We start from the raw sequence: 21,940 nt of genomic DNA on the forward strand, positions 1-21,940 counted from the left end.
AATTGGTCCTGAATTGGCACGCTCAGTTGGGTCCTGCCAGAACCGCATCGTCACACCCCCCCCCCGCAAAAAACCCACCTTTCCAAAGAGTCCTTCTTTCCCCACCCCCTAATTCTGCTTTCACACCCTGGGCCCATCTCCTCTCTTCATCCCACCCCCAGGTGAAGCAGCGATGGAGGCAACTTCAGCCACTGGAGACAGCCCCAGCGAGCGCTGCAGCCCGCCCGGGGGGTGTTTGCAGACACAGGAAGGGATCAGCTGGGAGCGGTGGGTGCTGGGAAGAAGGAGGCAGGAGAATAAATCCCAGAGACCTAACATGGGGCAGCTCCTGTCGGCGGGGCTCTGGCACAGCCCGGGGGCGGGGCAGCTCCTGGGGGCGGGGCTCTGGCACAGCTCGGGGGCGGGGCAGCTCCTGGGGGCGGGGCTCTGGCATGGGGCAGGGCAGCTCCTGGGGGCGGGGCTCTGGCACAGCCCGGGGGCGGGGCAGCTCCTGTGGGCTGGGCTCTGGCACAGCCCGGGGCCGGGGCAGCTCCTGGGGGCGGGGCTCTGGCACAGCCCGGGGGCGGGGCAGCTCCTGGGGGCGGGGCTCTGGCACAGCCCGGGGGCGGGGCAGCTCCTGGGGGCGGGGCTCTGGCACATGGTGACGCAGGAGCCCGGGCTCAGCAGCTGCTCCCTGGTGGCCACGTGCTGCCAGCAGCGCTGGAGCCGCCCGGGCCGGAGCGGAGCCGCTGTTCTCAGCTGCAGCAGGAGCTGCCCCCGGCCCCGCTGGGCTCCAGGTGGGGACAGAGCCTGGGGCCCGGGGTTCCCCTGGGTGCGGCTGGTGGGGCGGGAGGGGAGGGGAGAGGCCGGAGCTGCAGGCGGGGAAGGGCGGGGGGGCAGGCAGGGGGTTGATCGGTCTCTGGGCACCAGGGGAGCCCCAGGGCAGAGTGTGTGTGTGAGTGTCCCGGGCCCAGGTGTGCGCAGGAGGGGGGAGCCCCGGCACCCCAATGCCCTGAGCCCCGGCTGGGGAGGCTGCTCCCCCCCTCCCCTGGGGGCTCTGGGGGGGGGGAGGCTGCGGCGGCTGCAGGCGGGTGCTCGGCCCCCCCGGGAATGACCCGCTGCCGGCAGCTTGTGGCGCCTCCTCCGCGGAGCTTTTCCCCGGGGGCGGCCTGGGCGCAGCTGCGATCAGCTGTTTGCTGGGCAGGCTCCGCTCCGCTGCTCCCCCCCCTGCTCCTGGGGGGCTGAGTGAGCCCCCCCAAACAGCCCCAGGGGTCGGTGGGGGGCGGGGCCAGCAGCAGCAGAGCCCCCCCGCTCCCCTGGGGCTGCCCCGCCCCGCTCGGGCTGGGGGCTCTGCCAGGGCCCCCGCGGGAATCGCTGCTCCCTGCCCGCCAGGCTCGGCTCCAGCCACAGCAGCGGCGGGAGCCCCGGGGAGCCCAGCTGGGCTGGGGCTGGGGGAGGGAGAGGTTGGGGGAGGAGAAGCTCCAGATACCGGCAGGGGGTGGGGGAGTGGGGGGGGGAGAGGAGCCGAGTTGGGGGGGGAAGGGGGGAGAAGCCCCGACTGGGCTGGAGCCACGTGGTGGGAGAAGAAGCCCCTCTGGGTTGGGGGGAGGGGGCAGAAGCCCAGACCCCAGCAGGAGCTGCACTGGGGGGGATGGAGGGGGCGAGGAGCCACTGTGGGGCGGGGAGGAGAAGCCCGGACCCTGACAGAAGATGTGGGGCTGAAGTCCCCTGCTCGGGAGCCCCAGCCACCTTAGTGGCATAAGTTGCAGGGCTGAAGCCCTGACCCCCCTCTGTGTGGAGCTGGCCTGAGCCCCTCTCGTTCCCATCCCCCCCGTGGAGCTGGCTCTTACTCTCCAGCTGTGGAGAAATTCAGCCCAAATCTCCCCATGTTGGTGTCTCCATTCCCCCTCCCATCACCCAGCCATGGATGGATTTAGCCCAGGAGGCAGGGTCAGTGTTGGCCCATTGGGCAGGTAGGATCTAGGGCACAACGAGGTGAAGTGACTTTCCCCAGGCTAAGCAGGGAGTCTGTGGCAGAGCAGAGACTCAAACCCCGAACCCCTGAGCCTGAGTCCTGTGCCTTAACCACTAGGCAACCTTCCCCCCGAAGGAGAGGGAACCTCCTCCGCCCCTTTGAGTCTGTGGGTGGGAGCAGCCACTAGACAGAGCAGCCAGGAGGTGGGGAGGGGGGTTGGACAGTTGGGGGGGGTGATTAGCGGTTGGGGAGGCCTGTGGAGGGGGCGGTCAGGGGACAAGGAGCAGGAGGGTTGGATGGGTTGAGGGTTCGGGGGTGCCTGTCTGGTGGTGGAGCGGAGTCGGGGCAGGCAGGGAGCTGAGGGAGTTGGATGGGTCGGGAGTTCTGGGGGTCCTGTCGGGCAGCGGTTGGATGGGGCGTGGGAGTCCCGGGGGTCTGTCTGGGGTCAGGGGTGTGGATAAGGGTCAGGAGGACAGGTAGGGGGTCGGGTCCTAGGGAGGCAGTTACAGTGGGGTGGTCTCAGGAGGGGGCAGTCAGGGGACAAGGAGCAGGGGGGGTTGGGGGTTCTGAGGGGGGCAGCCAGGGGGCAGGAAGTGGGAGGCAGTGGATGGGGTGGGGCTAGGGCAGGGCTCCCTGGGTGCACACCCTAATGAAATGTGCTGCACACGCCTATGGTCACAGGGTGAGCTACTTGCATCCTTTTCCTGTTTGTGCCATTTCTTTCCCTCTCAAAACCTGAGAACAATTCTCTCTGGTTCTTCCCCTTCTCTCTCCCCTCCCCACATGTGGCTAGAAAACCCAAGGAGATTCCCTCGTTTTCCCTAAAATTATTGACTCTCTAGTCTCTTATTTTCCCTATTTTGTCCATAATTCTTCAATTCTCCTCAGCTTTGGGATGTGAACCCAGCCTGTTTATCTGCAGCAATTTGTCCTTGGGTAGGTGGAATTTGCTGTCCTGTGTCACTCCCCCAGCGTGGGTGGGGGTCAGTAGGTGCTGGCTGGGGGACCCCGCAGACACGGCTGCCTCTGGGGGGGAGATGGGGGGGCGATCTCTGCCAGCAACAGGACATGGCCGCACAGGAGGGGAAGGGAGGAGCCACTGTCCCTATGGAGCCTGCCCAGCCCCTTTGGTTCTGCTCCTTTCCAGCATTTTGTTCAGAGACTTTATTACTGGGGAGGCTGAAAAATCTCCCTGTGGGCTTAGCCTGGCAGGAGTGGCCAGGTCTCCCCGGCAATAAAGAGCTGGAGCATGTTCCCAGCATGGCAGAACCTAGGCTGTGTCTCTGCAGGGAAAGATCCTGGGGGAGTCGTGATGTGACATGAACTAAAGCCTGTTCTGAAACCTCCGCAACTGCCCTTCTCGCCCTGCCAGGCTGCAGGATGTCGTCCATGTTTCGCTCCAGCTCATCCCATCCTCCCATGGGACAGGGAAGGGAAATGGCTGCAGAGGATCCCGTCCAGGTAGGGGTTATTGGGGAGTTGCTGGTGGGTTCCTGCTGGAGGGAGAGGGACACCAAATGCACTGGAGGAGGGAGGCTTGGGCAGTCTGGTTTGGGGGTTGGAGTTTGCCAAAAAATTCCCAGGAGGGAGAATGGGAGGAGGCCAGGGTGTAGCAAACCTGTTGGGACTTGTTCAATATGTGGCTTCCATTCTAGGAACAGACCCATGAGGTTAGAAGGTGGAAATGCTCTAATTTGTGGGACAGGAAACAACCCCCCTAGGTGGGGCTAGGAAAATGGGCCAGAATCCCAGGGCTGGAGCCCGACCTGATTAACCAGCGGCTGCTGTGAGATGTGAGGGGGCACCCACCAGGGAGGCTGGGGGGGGAGGTTCTTAACCTTTTTCTTTCTAAGGCCCCCAACGTGCTATAAAAACTCCACGGCCCTGCATATGCCTGGTTCTCTGCATATCACTATCATGTATGTGACTCAGTAAGATTTGACTCCATCATTGCTATTAGTATCATACTTGGAGCTGCGTTTATTTTCATAGAAATTTTAAGTTACTTTACAGACAGATTTAAAAATACAGTTTGAAGATAAATGATCTTCATCTGCACAGTGTCTAAAGTTTTGAGTTTAGCTATTTTTTTCCAACGAGCCCTGCTAAGGTAAGTACAAGCAAAATGTACAGTCTGTTATTTGATTGTAAATATTGTAAATAGCAAATGACAAAGCACAATACGGCAATAACAGTAATAATGATAATTACTCCAGCCAGGCCAGGTGAGGCATTTTAGAACTTGTTACTCAAAGAATTGAATTTAAGCATAAGACAGAAATAAAATGATGAAATTCAGAGATCAGTTAAAAAGCTAAACTACCAGCACTGTCATCCTGACCGAATGTGAAAGAATAAAATTACAGAGACTATATGTACTTTGTGCATTTTGACAGGAGGTAAAAGGAAGTAACAACAGTAACTGAAGTGTGTGTGGTGGGGGAGTGTGAGACACACCCGCTGTCACTCCCAGCCCAGCGGCACTCACTAGTCCGAAGGCTCGTTCACACGGCAGCAGGGGCCAGCAGCTCCCACTCCTGACCCAGAGGCAGCAGCACAGAATCTTGTCCCCCCAGCTCAGCTCAGCAGAGACTGGGCACAGAGGCAGGAGGGTGGGGCCACCCCTACATCAGCAACCCCCCCCCCGCCCCCGCACAGCACAGGAGGTTCCTGGGAGCAGCTTGGTCGGGGCAGCTCCAAGTGCGGGGGGGGGGGGGCAGGGCTGCAGGAACAGTTGCAGGGGAGGCAGGTGAAGGGAAGTGGGGGGAGGAGAGACAGGACACCCCTGCTGGAGGAACCCCCTCAGCAAGGCCCTCCTGGACTGTCATGTCGTCTGCCCCCCACTGAGTCTGGCCCCGTCCAGCTCTTCACAATGAGAACAGCGCTGGGCTCCCTGCCAGCGAGCTCTCCCTGCACCTGCCAGGGCCTCCATCTCCTGTGTCCGTCTGTGGCTAGTGGGGGGGGATGGATCTGCTGGGAGAGACAAGGGGCTCTCGCTTCGTCCCCTCCCCCTGGCGTTTCCTGGCTGCTCTGAGTGGGGTGGGATGGGACTCTGTTGACTATCATCCACCAGAGCTTCCATTTGATTGAAAGTGTGAGTGTGGCAGCAGGTACTGAGTGTTGGACTCTTGCTCTTTCAGGGTTCGGTGACCTTCGAGGAGGTGGCTGTGTATTTCACCAAGGAAGAGGGGGCTCTGCTGGACCCCGCTCAGAGAGCCCTCTACAGGGATGTCATGCAGGAGAACTATGAGACGATGACCTCGCTGGGTAAGGAGTCCTGTCCCCTGGGTTATTAGAAGCTGTGGGGTCTCTAAAGAACCTGAGCAGTAATAACTTTATACCTTTATTCATCATACAAGTTTTGACAAGTTTCCTTGCCCCCATGTTTTTGCCTCATCTTCCACCCACTAGAATAATTTTTAGACATTTGTCATCAGTCATTTTGAAATTGCATTTAATGTGTCCTTATTGGCTACATTAGCAACTGTTTTTTAAAATTAATTAATAAAATTATAAAAAAATAAAAATATTTTAAAAATTATTTAAAAATAAATAATTTAATTAATAAAAATAGGTGTGTGACTGATGCATGGCTTGTATGACAGTCAGATGAGCTCCTCTTTTGATAGGAGAGTGAATAATGTTGCCATTCAGGACCCCACGGGTGAAGGGAGAACTGTGGGAGGGGAGGAGAAGGGGGGAGAAGGTAATTTTGGGGTGCCAGGACATGGGGTGGGTGTGTGCAGGGTTAGAGCTAAGAAGCAGCAGGGAGGGAGGAGGTTGTGAGAGACGAGGAGGGAACACAAGAAGCTCCCAAGGTGCCGGGAGGTGGTGCTGGCTGAGAGTAATGGGAAGAAGCGGAGGGGAGTGTGGGGGAAGGGCACCCAGGAAGTGGGCTGGGTGGGTCAGTGGGAGGGAGGAGAGGTTTGGGGATCTAGAGCTGTGGGGGATCCCAGACCTTTAACCCTGAATCCCTGCCCAAGCCTTGTTGTTCTAGAGCCTCCACTCCAGTTTTATTTCTGTTCAGTTTCACTTTATTATACATTTTTTCCCCCAAATATTATTTTAACTCTTGACCTCCCTCTCCCGCTCATTACCCCCCTCCTCACATAACCTCCCCATCTCCTATGCACAGCGACCCCGGCCACCGATCCTGAGTCCTTGCTGCATCCTCCCTCCCAGAGCAGGGCCCCTACCCAGGCACAAATGGGCACTTTGTTGATGATGTCACAGGGTGGTGGTGTAGCCTGTGCAGTTTTTACACCTATAAGATGACGTATTGGGGGCACAGCTCACCCTTGTACATGGCTACTCACAGTTAATTGAGAAGATGGAATTTGGTGAAACACACAGAAACTTGATTTAATACAGACAGTTCTAATTGAAATCACAGGCAAGGATCAATCCACGTAACAGTTAGACTAAGATCAGTATAGTAAAGAGGGGCTTGCACTGTGCGGACGTACAAGTTATGACACCAATGGAAACAAAGATCGAGGGGCAAGGGAGCCCGTCAGAAGGGAGGCCCTGCTTCAGTTTACACTGTCTCGGGGACCTGACCAAATGAAAAACTGGTAACTAGGAGAGGTAATTTATCCACTTCCTTATGGTAATAGGATGGCGATATACCGCATCTGCTGCTTTGCTCTGATTACAATAATGTCAATAGCTGCCCCAACCCATATGTGACCTTTGGGAAGTCCATAATTTAGCATCAAGCCTTAATACTCATGATTTACATCACTTAGTTATTAATAATCCCAATATATAAATGTGTCCAACTGCTGAGATCCTGCATAGCAACCTAATTGCTAAAGCCCACCCCAAACGTCCTTCTTTCAGAATCCTGTGGCGTATTCCACCTGTTTGTAGTTACTCCTTAGTCTGTAAAAATGAGGGTGCAAAATATCTGACCTGGGATTCTCTCCTTAGGCCTGGTCAGGTACATCCCAGACTTCAGCAGAACTTCTCCCACAAAGCCTCCGCCTCATATAAGGCCCTTAACTGTAGCAAGCTGAATAACCCATTTATCTGTGTTCACCTCCTTGCCCCTCCACACATGGTCCAAGCTCATAAGCAATTCTCTGATCATGACATCTTACCTCTAGCGAGTATGAAATTGCCCACAAGACGTGAGACTGGGTCATAGATCGTAAACTCAGGTCGGGGTCAAGAAGAGTGAGAGTTTGGAGAGAGTTTCGTCCCCCCTCTCCCCATCTGCAGCAGCCACAAGCTGTCTTCCCTCCCGGCTCCTTGGATCTCTGAGCCTGTCCCTCCTGAGGCTGCATGGCCCTGTTCTTGTTTCTGACCTTCTCCTTTTCCGGAAGAATTAGAGGCTGTTGCTCCTGAATGTTAGTGTGTAATTCCCCAGCCTTCTCCTCCCACTGGGGGAGTTTAATTCTCCCTCCCATTACCCCTGAGTCACTAGATTTCCTAATTCCCCAAAATGTGCTTTTGTGATGTCACAGTTCTGGGGTAGCGAAGCCTTTGACCTGCCTCCATGGTCTGCTCAAGGAATGGCCCCTCAGGTATCAGGCCTCTAGCCAGCCCCTCTCTATGGGTAGGGACCCACATGCCTCTCCTTTTTGACCAGTGTATGAGGATTGCAGCTTCTCCTCCACTGTGTTTGCTGGACTAACGTCCAGTTCCTGTGCGTTGCTTTCTCTCCAGGGGCTGTGAGCAGTGTGTGTGTCTGAGACAGAGGTGGGACTTTAGGTGATACTTGTATGATGCCAATACACACCTCAGTTTCCTGCTGTGATTGGTATTGCTATGATTGTAAAGAGCAGGAGACGTGAGGTGTTTTGTCACGTAGCTGTCATGGGGTGATATGAATGGGTCATTAAGGACTGGCTGGGGCCAACTTAGATCAATGGGATACCCGACAGAGACAAGGGAATAATTGTCACCTGTCCATGGGAGGATCTCAGCTTGGCTGAGTGAAGCACACATGGACTCGTTATGTTTTTGGGAGCAGGAAGAACTGGGCTCACAGACACAGGGAGCTTTACCAGAGTGAAGAGAAATGGACAGACACAGTGAAAAGAAACCAAACTGTTTTCTACAGCAGCCTGGCTCAAGGGCATTGGCCAGTGTGGACTATATTGTCTTCATTGCTTCTCTGTGCTAATGAAAAGACTTTCCAATGCTGTGTTTCGGTTGACTAATAAACCCTGCAATGTTTTAACAGTCTGCCCAGTGTCACAGCAAAAACTTGCTGAGGTGCATTGACTGAGGAACAGTCTCTGAACAGGAGTGTCGTTCAGCTGGACCTGCTGGCAGAGCTCACAGGTTGAAGTAGGAGTGTTGAAGCCAGAGGCTCAGTCTCAGGTGCTGAAGCTAAGTGGCCTGTCCTTGTGGAAGAGTGGGAGCCCTTGGGGGTCTAGTGCACTCAAGGGGCACCTCCCAAGGACTGTTTACAAGCCAGGGCATTGCACAGATTCTGTGGATCCATGACAGTGCCAGAGGTTCAGCCTTCTGGGGAAAAGATACAAAACAAGAAAAGGATCTAAATGCGTATTTACCATCAGCCCCTCATCAGTCCTCATGGGAATCCCTGATCTGTTCCAAAGTGTATTAAAACCATCCTCTAAGGCTCACCTCTTGGTTATCAGGTCATGTCAGTTTTGTTACAGGGTTTTCCCTTCACCCTCCCACTTCCCTGGTTCTTGTCACGCGGACAGGGAGCAGCAAAAGACCAGAAGTCCAAAGCACAGACAATGCCATGTTTATTGGGGTTAGTTTCCAAGGAAGCATATTCCGAAGCCCTTCACACCGGTCGGGCTGATCTCGATATACTGATACAGTCTGTTCCCCAGTGTTCCCTTCCCAGCTCTGACACCGCAGAGCGTTTATCCCGTGTCCCCCTTCCCAGCTCTGATGCAGCTGAGCCTTGCCTGTGTTCCTGTTCCCCCCCCACATCTTAACAAACACGATTCCAATTTCCCTTCCCCCTCCTCTTTGACCCCGTTTATACAGTAATATTCTCAGCTGTACCTTAACCAATCATTTTACTGAAATTTAACGAACCAATTCTAACAGATTGTAACAATTCTCTAACCAATTATATCCCACCACCCTAATTAACTTACATCTAGCAAAATTAATTATACAGCAGACAGAAACAATTAGAGAACCAGACAGATTAACAATAGAAAAGTGGGGGCCATAAAGATAGAACTATACAGAAATGAGGGTTTCACAACCATTGATAAGTGATTTGTTGCCAGACAAGCTGCTGTCAAACTAAGTTTTCTTTAACCATCTTAAGATCTGTTTCTTTATCTGGTGGTGATGGGCACTATCAGGACAGGATCATCTTCCTAACAGCCCAGTAGCACCTTATTTCAGTGTGACTGGTTTGGGATGTGAGGATGTGACCCTTCGCTTCCCAGCTAATGGCTTCTCTTGCTGCTTAGCCAAACTCCTTAGCCTAAGAACAAGGCCTCAGACTATCCTAGTGAGAGAAGGTCCAGACACAGGTGGACTGAGATTTTGATTCTTTGTTTTATACCCCTGTAACTAGCTAAGTTGTAAAAATACCCCTAAGTTCTTAAACAGAACAGGCCTGTAAAGCCTATAAACAGTGGGTTCTATCCCTTCCCCCATTCTGTGTCTGGCTTGTTTATTCAGATTGTAAATTCTTCAGGGCATGGCCCAGCTACTATTCTGGGTTTGTACTGTGCCTAGCACAATGGAGACCCACTGTTAGTTGGTCCTTAGGCACTAAGTTAATTCATATGATTTATAATCATAATAACTCTCCTGCCACTTGGAGCCAAGGAAGCTCGCCTTGGGACGTTACTGCATAAAAATGAGCGGGGGTTAAAACCATGGACTATTCCTTGTGACAATTATCCCACAAATTCCACTGACCTCCCTTGTTTTCTTTGCCTGCAGTAGGGTTTCCAGTTTCCAGACCTGATGTGATCTCTCAGCTGGAACAAGGGGAAGAGCCGTGGGTCCCAGACCTCCAGGGCTCTGAGAAAAAAGTGCTCCCAAGAGCTGCCTGCACAGGTAGGGAATTGGTTAAACCAACTCAAAAACTGTCTGTGAATGCAGGAAACATTCGGGATGCCCTACAAAGACCTTGTGAGCTCTCCAAGTTCAAGATTGTTCCCTGCAGATGTGGAATCATTATGGCAGTTATCACTCATGGCTTCCCACCTATTCTGACTGACAACTAGCAGCAGGTCCCTCCCCATCTCACTTTCCCCTGAGTGTTCTGGTGAGATGTGGATCAAAACTGATCCCTTCCTCTCTCCTCTGGGGAAGGGTTTGGGGAAAATCAGCTCCTGATAGGATTGATCTTTCCTGCACATATTTTGGTTTGTTCCCTCCTTTTTCCATTCCTCTCACTGATATTTCCTTTCTCTCAGGTGCAGAGAGTGACCTGTGTCTGGATTCTCTCTGTCTCCCATCAGGTGATGGGATGGTGAGTGAGAATGAGGAGGAGAAACCCCAGCAGGAAGATGCTGAGAAAGTAGAACCACATAGGATGTTATCAGGAAGATCCAAAGGGAACGATTCCAGGAGTTGTGCACTCCCAGAAAAAGCAAAAGCCTGTGAGACTCTGCACAGGCCAGAGGAGAACTTCAGTAGCCACTCAGACCTTATTACACGTGAGAGAAACAACTTGGAAGAGACACGCTACACATGCCATGAGTGTGGGAAAAGCTTCAGTCGAAGCTCAATCCTTATCACACATCAGAGAATCCACACTGGAGAGAAACCGTACACATGCTCTGAGTGCGAGAAAAGCTTCAATCTGCGCTCAAACCTTATTGGACATCAGAAAATCCATACAGGAGAAACGCCCTACACATGCTCTGACTGTGGGAAAAACTTCCATCTGAGCTCAACCCTTCTCACACATGGTAGAATCCACACAGGAGAGAAACCCTACTCCTGCTCTGAGTGCGGGAAACGCTTCCATCAGAGCTCAAACCTTGTCGCGCATCAGAGAATCCACACTGGTGAGAAACCTTATGGATGCTCTGAGTGCGGGAAACGCTTCAAGCAGAGTTCACACCTTATCACACATCGGAGAATCCACACAGGGGAGACGCCCTACACGTGCTCTGAGTGCGGTAAAAGCTTCGGTTACAGCTCAGTCCTTATTAGACATCTGAAAATCCACAAACGCCTTGACTAGGACTGACCAAAGATATTTTTTTTTTAATCACATTTCTTAATTCCGTCATAGTGTTCTTTGCTCCATCTTCACCGTGGTGTCTCAGCTCCCCCCAGATGAGTTTCCTGCTTCTGCCTTGTGTAGCTCACCCTTCTTTGGGGTCAGTCCTGTGATCTTCTCTATCAACTCCTTTCCCTTTGAATTGAAGGAGTGTGTGCCCCTCCAGCCAGGAATGTTCATCAGCTCCAGGTGACGTTATTGATATAATCTGGGACCATATAGAACATGGTTGTAACCAAGGTCCTGTAGTGGCACCAAATCTTATGTAAAGGGGGTCATATAAGGTGTCTAAGACCAGGTTATGGGTTGCTGGTTATGATTATGCTGTCTGTATACATGTGTCATTTTTTAGTTGAAGTTATGAATATTGGCTCTATCCTGTCTGTATTTCAAACTTGTGCTATGCTTCTGGGTGATACCCCAGACAAGCTGGTGTTAGCTCTGCCTAGCCTGCTTGATGTCCCATTAAGGACCATCAGCTACACAACTGACCCATGGAGAGAAGGCAGATACGCCTTGTAACTCAGCAAAGTATGCAGGGACTTTCCCATGTGACTCCAAACTCCATTTTGCTGTAATTTTCCACAGTAAGGACAAAGAGGTTCTTACACCTGGAAAAGAGACTATAAAAGCCTGATGCCTCATCTCCATCTTGTCTTCAATCCTGCTTCTGACCTCTGGAGGGACTTTGCTACAAACTGAAGCTCTGCACAAAGGACTGATGACGCATCCCAGCGGGGGATGTTCTCCAGAGACTTGATTTGAACCTGCAGTTTACTCCATCACTGCTACAAGCCTGAACTAAGAACTTTGCCATTACTGCATGTAATTGATTCAATTTAACCAGTTCTAACTCTCAGCTCTATCTTTTTCCTTTTATGAATAAACCTTTAGATTTTAGATTCTAAAGGATTGGCAACAGCGTGATTTGTGGGTAAGGTCTGATTTGTATATTGACCTGGGTCTGGGGCTTGATTCTTTGGGATCGAGAGAACCATTTTCTTTAATTGGGGTGTTGGTTTTCATAACCATTCATCCCCAGGACGAGTGGCAGTGGTGGTGATACCGGGAGACTGGAGTGTCTAAGGGAATTGCTTGTGTGACTCGTGGTTAGCCAGTGGTGTGAAACCAAAGTCCTCTTTGGCTGGCTGGTTTGCTTTGCCTTACAGGTGGAAAAACCCCAGCCCAGGGCTATAACTGCCCTGTTTAAGCAATTGGTCCTGAACTGGCACTCTCAGTTGGGTCCCACCAAGACCGCATCGTCACACCCAACAAGCTACACTGAGGCAAAAACTACCTGTGCCTTCCATCCACTAGGTTCTGTACATGGCGTTGGCTGCTCAAGTTAGTCATCTTGGTGTAAAAAGACAATTATAGTTGTAGAGCAGATGCAGCCCGGGTGCAGGGGTTGGCATTAGCTTCCCCCGTGACCTGACCTAAACTCCATCACTTTCCCTGGTCTAAACAAACCCTGAGCATCACAGTTATACTGTTCCCCCATTTCACAGCAACTGTTAGTCATCGAGTTCCCCCTTTAGGAACCAATTGTTTCATTCTCAGTTGCTCTGATGTTGGTTCAGGTTGTGCTGGGGAGCAGATATTTTTACTACCATTTTTCTCACTAAAAATATATTGAACTATAACAAAGTGCAGGAACAAGGCAGGGATAGGGGAAAACGTCATTTCTCCTCTATAACAGCAGAAGAACATAGGGAATCCCTCTGATTTACCCTGATTCCTCATCACTATCCCAATCTCCCTGTTGTTCAGCTTCTTAGGTCTATATTTTTTCTAAAGGGCTGGGAAGAGGATTCCCTCGTAAATAACTTGTAATTAAACAAAGTGCCCATGCATTTGGCTACCAAAGCCGTTGTGGCCCAGGCGCTGCAGTAGGTCGCTCCTGAAGAGATCTCCTTCCTCGTTAGCTGCATGTTGCCTATTTTTTGGGAAATACAATCCCTAGCTAGGTAGAGATGGGAAAAATGGAAGTGACATTTCTGTTCAGCTCACCCCTGGGAGATTATACAAATGTGTAGAAAATGAAATCCGTGTTGAATGTGCTATAGCTGCAGAAAGATACCTATTTTTAATAGAGACCTGACATTTGTTGTCTTACAGGGATTCTAAGCCGCACCTGAATTTAGTCCCTAATTTAAATCTGTGCCACCAGATTAAAGAAATAAAAAGGCACAGTAGGGGGAGTTGTACCTCACTATCGCTACTGATCTGTTGTGCGGTTGGTGAAGAATTCTGTGCCAGAGAAGTGTGAAATTACTCCAACGAAGGTCAAAGATTTCACCAGAGCTCAGGTAGAAATTGCAGGTACTAGTGGTTGATTTTCACCCCAGAGATGGATGCTGTGGTGACCTGTGGCCCAGGTAAACTATTTTTAGAACCCTGCTCCCTACTGAAGTGGCATTGATCACACTCCTGAAGGACGCCATGATTAAATTGGGCACAACTGTCTTTTACCATTTGGATCCAAAGTTAGATGAAGCACAGAGAGAAACAGCTGATTCCTTCAGAGCCATTCCGTGCCTACGGGTCCCAATCTGGCTGCCTTGTTGGACAAGAAGCACTTCTCTGCTGGCCAAACAATGGTAGCCAATGGGGGAATGTATCAGATGCGAAGCTCAGACTGCAGGATACTTGAATGCTGAGTCCCAAGGCTGTGGTTTAGTCCAGACCTGCACAACTCGTAAAGCGGCGAGGGCCATATTACTCCAAAGAAAACAGCTGAGGGCTGAAACCCCACCCAACACCCCCCCCAGCACCGCCCAGCCCCTCTGAAACACAACCCACCCTGCAAAAACAATGCCCCCACTGCCGCCTAGGCCCCCCAAAACAATCCCCCCCAAGTGTCGCCCGCCCCATGGAAACAAACCCTCCTTCCCCAGCACCACCCTGCCAAAACAGCGGTAATGAACCTTGGTAATATGTTATAGGGCGTCCCTAAGGTAGTATAATTAAGGTAAAAGAAAAATGTCTCTTTGCTAGAAGTAGAATAAGATCTTCCCCCCCCCCTCCCCCCTTGGTAATCAGTTGTCCTGTGGAGTGAATGAGGTGGGACTGAGGAAGGCGTGGAAGGCAGCACCTCCAGACAGCTGCAACCCTTGTAGAGGGGCTGGGAGCCCGACCAGATCAGCAGAACAGGTCAGCCACTGACTCACCACTCAGCTCCTCAGCCCCCCTCGCCCCCCACTCACCTCCTCAACCCCCCTCCCCTGCCGCTGTCTCACCCGCCCACTCGCCTCAGCCCCCCACAGCTCACCTGCCTGCCCGCCCACTTGCCTCCTCAGCTCTCCTCCCCCACCGCCAGCTCACCTGACCCCCCTGCCAATGCCCACCCGCTTGCCTCATAGAATCATAGAATCATAGAATCTCAGGGTTGGAAGGGACCTCAGGAGGTCATCTAGTCCAACCCCCTGCTCAAAGCAGGACCAAACCCCAACTAAATCATCCCAGCCAGGGCTTTGTCAAGCCTGACCTTAAAAACCTCTAAGGAAGGAGATTCCACTACCTCCCTAGGTAACCCATTCCAGTTCTTCACCACCCTCCTAGAGAAACAGTTTTTCCTAATATCCAACCTAAACCTCCCCCTCTGCAACTTGAGACCATTACTCCTTGTTCTGTCATCTTCTACCACTGAGAACAGTCTAGATCCATCCTCTTTGGAACCCCCTTTCAGGTAGTTGAAAGCAGCTATCAAATCCCCCCTCATTCTTCTCTTCTGCAGGCTAAACAATCCCAGTTCCCTCAGCCTCTCCTCATAAGTCATGTGCTCCAGCCCCCTAATCATTTTTGTTGCCCTCCGCTGGACTCCCTCCAATTTATCCACATCCTTCTTGTAGTGTGGGGCCCAAAACTGGACACAGTACTCCAAATGAGGCCTCACCAGTGCTGAGTAGAGGGGGATGATCACATCCCTTGATCTGCTGGAAATGCCCCTACTTATACAACCCAAAATGCCATTAGCCTTCTTGGCAACAAGGGCACACTGTTGACTCATATTCAGCTTTTCGTCCACCGTAACCCCTAGGTCCTTTTCTGCAGAACTGCTACCCAGCCATTCGGTCCCTAGTCTGTAGCAGTGCATGGGATTCTTCCGTCCTAAGTGCAGGACTCTGCACTTGTCCTTGTTGAACCTCATCATATTTCTTTTGGCCCAATCCTCTAATTTGTCTAGGTCCCTCTGTATCCTATCCCTACCCTCCAGCGTATCAACCACTCCTCCTCAGACCCCCACTCCCCCGGCTCACCTGCCCCCCCCGCTCACCTCCGTTCCTCCCTCCCCGGCTCGCATACTCACCCCCCACCACTGCCCGCCCGCTCGCCTCCTCAGCCTCCCACCCCCGTGGCGAGTGATGACCTGCCAAAATCTTAACAACCAGTTCCCTCCTCACCCCACATGGGGGGTGTGGCCCACTCCTGCCCCTGGGACTCCTGCTCCATCCAACCCCCCACGTTCCTTGACACCACCCCCCCGGGACCCCTACCCCATCCACTCCCCTTCCCTGTCCCCTGACTGCCCCCTGCCGCCCCATCCAACCCCTCCTCTCATTCCTGATGGCCCCCCTGGGACCCTTGCCCCATCCAACCCCCACTTCTCCCTGTCCCCTCATGGCCCCTGGAACCCCTGCCCCTGACGGTTCACGCGGGAAGCCTGGGAGGGCTGAGAAGCAAATGGCAGCTTCATGCTCAGGCCCAGGGAGGCAGAGGGGAGGTAGGTGAGCTGGGGTGGGGAGCGGTTCCCCAGTGCCCCCCCCGGGTTACCTGCTGCGGTGCGGGCGGCCCCCCTGCCCCAGCTCACCTCGTCTCCGTCTCCACCTTGCTGGGCCTGAGTGCGAAGCCGCCACACAGCTTCTCTTCCCTCCAAGGCTTCCTGTGCGAACAGCTGATTAGCAGGGGGAGGGGGGAAAGCGAGGCGGGGCATTCAGGGGAGCAGGCAGAGCGGACGGCTCACCTGCCCCCCGCCACTGCCTGCCCTCTCACTTCCTCAGCCCCCACCCTCACCTGCTATTGTGTCCTACAGGAGGCCTGTGATATGCAGGGGGTCAGATTAGATGGTCCAATGGTCTCTTCTGGCCATAAAGTCGACTCATTTCTGAAAGACTGAGTGTAGCATTGGGAGCAGCATCTGATGTTTCCCTGTCTAGCCGGCTTGCTGCCTAGAACGAACGCTCCTTGAGTGGGGTGATCCACAGGGAGTAGCTCAAACCTGCAAAGTGCCTGGCCAGGGGCAGGACATTAGCCCAGCAAGGGAGGGGTGTGGCAGTGACATCACAAAGGCCTTTTGCAGGACCTCAGCCTATTGGTCCAAGGTGGTGGGGAGGTGGTGACCTCACAGAGAGATGATGACATCAGCCAGGCAGGACAGGGGTGAGGGGCCAGGGAAACCTCAGAGACCCCTGTGGCTTTGCTTCAGCAAGTCTCCTTCTCCAGGTCTCTCTTTGAGGACTGAGAGAGTATTCGGGTTCACGGACGTGAGCGCCAGGAGGAACCTCTTTCGAGTTTTCTCCTTCCCCTTTTAGTGATTTTACTAGAAAACAGCCATCCCTGTTTAGAAGGTAAGAGCCTCCTGGAGGTTTGAAACCTGTTCAGTCTGATCCATCTGGTGACAGGTCACTTCCCTTCTCTATACCTCAGGCTCCTCCCCATCTGCCCAATGGGAACAGGGACAGTTCTCGAACTCTGGGCAGTCGTGAGCCTGAGTGAGATAAGGGGTGATAAAGCCCTCTGTGAAGGAGAAAGGGGCGTTTCAGGGTGTTTAGCACCAAGGAATTCTAAAGTTTGCTAAAATGTCTAATTTGTGGAAACAAGAAATGGTCAGGGCCAAACTTTTTAACCACTGCCTTTTCTAAAGCCCATTCAGGGGTGTGAGTCCCTGTCTTTTAGGTACCTGGGGTTCTTTGCCAGCAGGAGAGAAGAGGTTCCTGCCTCCATTTTTGTGGCCGTAACAAACCAGGTGTTGTGCCTCAGTTCTCGTCTGAGATCCCTGAAAAAGAACATCTTCCCATCCATGAACAAGACAGGACCCATTTTTAAAAGGGGAACAAAGAGACCCCTGGGACTTACAGACTAGCCAGCCTCACTTCCACAGCTGGAGAGATACTGCAATATATTCTTAAACAATCAGTTTGTCAGCAGCACCTACAGGATAATTTGGCTCTTAGGACGAGGGAGCATGGATTTGTCAAGAACAAATCATCCCAAACCAATCCTCTTTCCTTCTTTGGCAGGGTTCCGGGCCTAGTGGAGGTGGGTAAACAGTAGATGGGATCTATCTCGGGGTTACTAAGGCTTTTGGCACAGTCCTGCAGGACATTCTCACAAGCAAATGAGGGAAATGCGGTCCAGCTGCAATCAGTGTCATGTGGATGCAGAACTGGTTGAAAGCCCAGACTCCAAGGGCCCTTCTCCATGTTTGGCTGCCCAACGGAGAGGGTGCACCTAGTGGGTCCAGCAGGGATCAGTCTGGGGTCCGGTACTATTCAATAGTTTCATGACTGATTTGGAAAATGGAGTGGAGAGCCTGCTTCTAAAATGTGCAACTGACACCAAGCACTTTGGAGCACAGGATTGGAATCCAAAACACCCTTAACAAATTGGAGACTTGGTCTTCTTGAGCCAAACCCCATGGCTGGGCCCCTCTCTCTAGACTGGGCTGAAGTGAAACCCCAAAGCCAGACACTCCTCCTCCTGGGCCGTGCGCTCTGACCTTGAATGGTCAGATGCTGCTTAGCGCTGTCAGAGCAGCTTTGGCTGGGGGATTCTCCCAGCACTTTCCAATAGCGGGAAGGTATTAAATCCCCATTTGCCTGCTGGGGACGGAGCCCTAGAGGGGGGAGCAACTTGCCCAAAGTCCCACCGGAAAAGGAAAACAACCAGCAGTGGAACCAATAGGGGTGTCAGGATCTTGGAGGCGCTGTCACCCCCACACTAGGGCGGTGTTATGCATCCCCTGCGGCTGGCTGAGTTTCTCCGTCCCTTGGCAATAAGATAGCCTAGAACCCCAACCAGGGTTATTCTATCTGCTACCCAAGATCCATAAACCTGGAAATCCTGGATGCTCCATCATCTCAGGCATTGGCACCCTGACAGCAGGATTGTCTGGCTATGTAGACGCTCCATCATCATTCCACACAAAGATGGACTACAAGCTGTCAGGAACAGTATCCCCGATAATGTCACAGCAAACCTGGAGGCTGAACTTTGTGACTTTGTCCTCATCCATAACTATTTCACATTTGGGGACAATGTATACCTTCAAGTCAGCGGCACTGCTATGGGTACTCACATGGCCCCACAGTATGCCAACATTTTTATGGCTGACTTAGAACAACGCTTCCTCAGCTCTCGTCCCCTAATGCCCCTACTCTACTTGTGCTACACTGATGACATCTTCATCATCTGGTCCCATGGAAAAGAAAAGCCTTGAGGAATTCCACCATGATTTCAACTATTTCCATCCCACCTACAACCTCTGCCTGGACCAATCCACACAAGAGATCCACTTCCTGGACACTACTGTGCTAATCGATGGTCACATAAACACCACCCTATACCGGAAACATACTGAACGCTATACTTACCTACATGTCTCCAGCTTTCACCCAGACCACATCACACAATCCATTGTCTACAGCCAAGCTCTAAAGTACAACCACATTTGCTCTAACCCCTCAGACAGAGACAAACACCTACAAGATCTCTATCAAGCGTTCTTACAACTACAGTACCCACCTGCTGAAGTGAAGAAGCAGATTGACAGAGCCAGAAGAGTACCCAGAAGTCACCTACTACAGGACAGGCCCAACAAAGAAAGGAACAGAACCCCACTAGCCGTCACCTTCAGCCCCCAACTAAAACCTCTCCAGTGCATCATCATGGATCTACAACCCATCCTGAAGGACAATCCCTCACGCTCACAGATCTTGGGAGACAGGCCAGTCCTTGCTTACTGACAGCCACCCAACCTGAAGCAAATACTTACCAGCAACCACACAACAAAAACACTAACCCAGGAACCTGTCCTTGCAACAAAGCCCATTGCCAACTCTCTCCCCATATCTGTTCAGGGGACACCATCATAGGACCTAATCACCATCAGCCATGCCATCAGGGGCTCATTCACCTGCACATCTACCAATGTGATATGTGCCATCATGTGCCAGCAATACCTCTCTGCCATGTACATTGGCCAAACCAGAGAGTCTCTACATAAAAGAATAAATGGACACAAATCAGACATCAAGAATTATAACATTCAAACACAGCCAGAGAACACTTCAATCTCCCTGGTCACTCGATTCCAGACCTAAAAGTCGCAATATTACAACAAAAAACCTTCAACAACAGACTCCCACGAGAGATGCTGAATTGGAATTAATTTGCAAACTGGACACCATTAAATTAGGCTTGAATAAAGACTGGGAGTGGGTGGGTCATTACACAAAGTAAAACTATTTCCCCATGTTTATTTGTCCCCCTACTGTTACCCACACCTTCTTGTCAACTGTTGGAAATGGGCCATCCTGATTATCACTACAAGTTTTTTTCTCCTGCTGATAATAGCTCACCTTAACTGCTCACTCTCATTATAGTGTGGATGGCAACACCCATTTTTTCATGTTCTCTGTGTATATATATATCTTCCTGCTGTATTTTCCACTGTATGCATCTGATTAAGTGGATTTTAGCCCATGAAAGCTTATGCTCAAATAAGTTTGTTAGTCTCTAAGGTGCCACAAGTACTCCTCATTATTTTTGCAGATAAATTAATGGAGGTTAAGTCCATTAATGGCTATTAGGCAGCCTGGGTAAGGAATGGTATCCCAAGCCTCTGTTTGTCAGAGGGTGGAGATGGATGGCAGGAGAGAGATCACTTGATCATTACCTGTTAGGTTCAGTCCCTCTGGGGCACCTGGCATTGGCCACTGTTGGCAGATGGGATATGAGGTTGGATGGACCTTTGGTCTGACCCAGTCTGGCCATTCTTCTGCTCTTATGAAGGGAGGGGCAGAGCCCTCCAACAGAGTTTCTGTAGTGTAGTGGTTATCACGTTTGCCTAACACGCAAAAGGTCCCTGGTTCAAAATCAGGCAGAAACATGCTGGCTTAATTTTTCCCAGCTCCTAGTGGCCTGTCCCTGCTGTTGTAGGAGCAGCAATGATTTCTATGCTCAATAGGTCTGTTATACTTCCCCCATTCCCATTTTTGTCTCCTCGCCCTCTCTGAATGCCTGTGAAGTGGCTTTCCCCCTCCCTCTCTCGCTCCCTCCTGGAATGCTTGTGGGATGAAGGGGCTGGTTGAACAGCTGGAAGATCAGAGGAACTCCTAGATAGACAAGGTGTCTGGGACTCTAATTAGGCAGCGATCACACACCCAGAGCATGGACACTGGCTGAGGTGGAGTGTGACCCACCAGATGCAGCCAAGTCATCTCTAGTCGCAGGCCATGAGGAGCAGGTCCTTAAAAGGGGAAGGGGCCCTGTGTTCAGGAGTCACTCACAAGCTTGTACCTCCAGTGAATGCCCTTCGCCCGGACCGCCTGGCCAGTGGTTCGCTGCATTGCAGTTCATTGTGCCTCAGGAAGACTTACCTTCATCGCACTGTCCATCACGGCGCTGTGGGACACTTACCTGGCAGAATCCTGTGCCTGCCTCTTGGCTTCCCAGGGGTGGCTACTTGCAGCCCAGGAGAAGAAGGATGGTTCTGGTGAAAGGAAGACAAGCAAAGCACTGGGAGGAAATTTGGGTGTGGGCTCTGCGCTGGGGGTGGGGGTGGGGTGCAGGAGGGGTGGTGCAGCTCCCAAAGTGACCGGTATACACAACCCTCCGGCAGCAGCTCCTAGATGAGTGGGGCCAGGGGATCTCCATGTGCTGCTCTCTGCAGGTGCTGCCCCCAGAGCTCCCATTGGCTACAGTTCCTGGCCAATGGGAGCTGCAGAGTTGGTGCTCGGGGCAGGGGCAGCACGTGGAGACACTCCTCCCACCCCAGGGGATGCTGGGACATGCCAGCCACTTCTGGGAGCGGCATGGAGGGACAGAGGCAGAGTGGGCAGGGAGCCACCTTAGTGCTGCTGGCACATCTCTGCACACCTGTTGTGGGGGGAGGGGAGCAGAGGGCCTCCATGTGCTGCCTGGGGTAGGGGCAGAGCACGGAGCTGCCTCCCCTCCCGGGTCTATTCCAGGAGTGGGTGGGTGGGGTCTTTTGGCCTGCAAGGTGCAGCAGGTCAGACTAGATGATCACACTGGTCCCTTCTGACCTTAAAGGCTCTGAGTCTAAAAGGGAGAGGGAAGTAAAGGATTTAAAAAAAAAATAAACCAAGCATTGTAATACCAGGATGACTCCAACTGCTCATTATATAGTCCCACCCCTTTCTTCCTCCACTGGGTGTTTAATGACCTGTTGGGATTTGGGACACTGATTCTCTCATTCCATTGATAAACTGAAACAACGTGACTGAAATTAAACCAATTCCTAGTGGAGGAATCATCACATCAGCTGGGAATTGAACCCAAGTCAACTGCTTGGAAGGCAGCTATGCTCACCACTATACCACCAATGCATCTGGTGAAAGTGTCTGATTTTTCACACTTGGTGTCTGGTCACCTTACTTCTCAGCATGAGGCAAATGTCTCTGTGGTCTCTGCCATTCATCGTGGGGAGTTTCCCCACTGATAACAGTTCTTGCTGGGTTGGGAATGGGAAAGAGAAGAGGCCTTTATTCTGTTTCATTCCTCTCCATTTTCTGTTCCTCCCCTTCCCTTCCAGGGTCCTCCCTTCCATTTCA

The 21,940-nt window shown here is 52.2% G+C and overlaps 2 non-coding genes and 1 pseudogene across 2 annotated transcripts; 2 read left to right on the top strand and 1 right to left on the bottom strand.

Moving 5' to 3' along the window:
- LOC123352277 overlaps nucleotides 1-10,958 on the top strand; it is a 154,320-nt pseudogene extending 143,362 nt beyond the window's left edge.
- Nucleotides 10,959-20,183: 9,225 nt separating this feature from the next.
- On the top strand, nucleotides 20,184-20,256 carry TRNAV-AAC. Its single transcript has one exon. It is a non-coding gene; the product is annotated as a tRNA-Val (tRNA).
- A 1,387-nt stretch (nucleotides 20,257-21,643) lies between these two features.
- TRNAG-UCC lies at nucleotides 21,644-21,715 on the bottom strand. The gene has a single exon. It is a non-coding gene; the product is annotated as a tRNA-Gly (tRNA).
- Between the last annotated feature and the right edge of the window lie 225 nt (nucleotides 21,716-21,940).

The sequence above is a fragment of the Mauremys mutica genome, chromosome 18 (assembly GCF_020497125.1).
Source record: "Mauremys mutica isolate MM-2020 ecotype Southern chromosome 18, ASM2049712v1, whole genome shotgun sequence".
Taxonomy (NCBI): Eukaryota; Metazoa; Chordata; order Testudines; family Geoemydidae; genus Mauremys; species Mauremys mutica.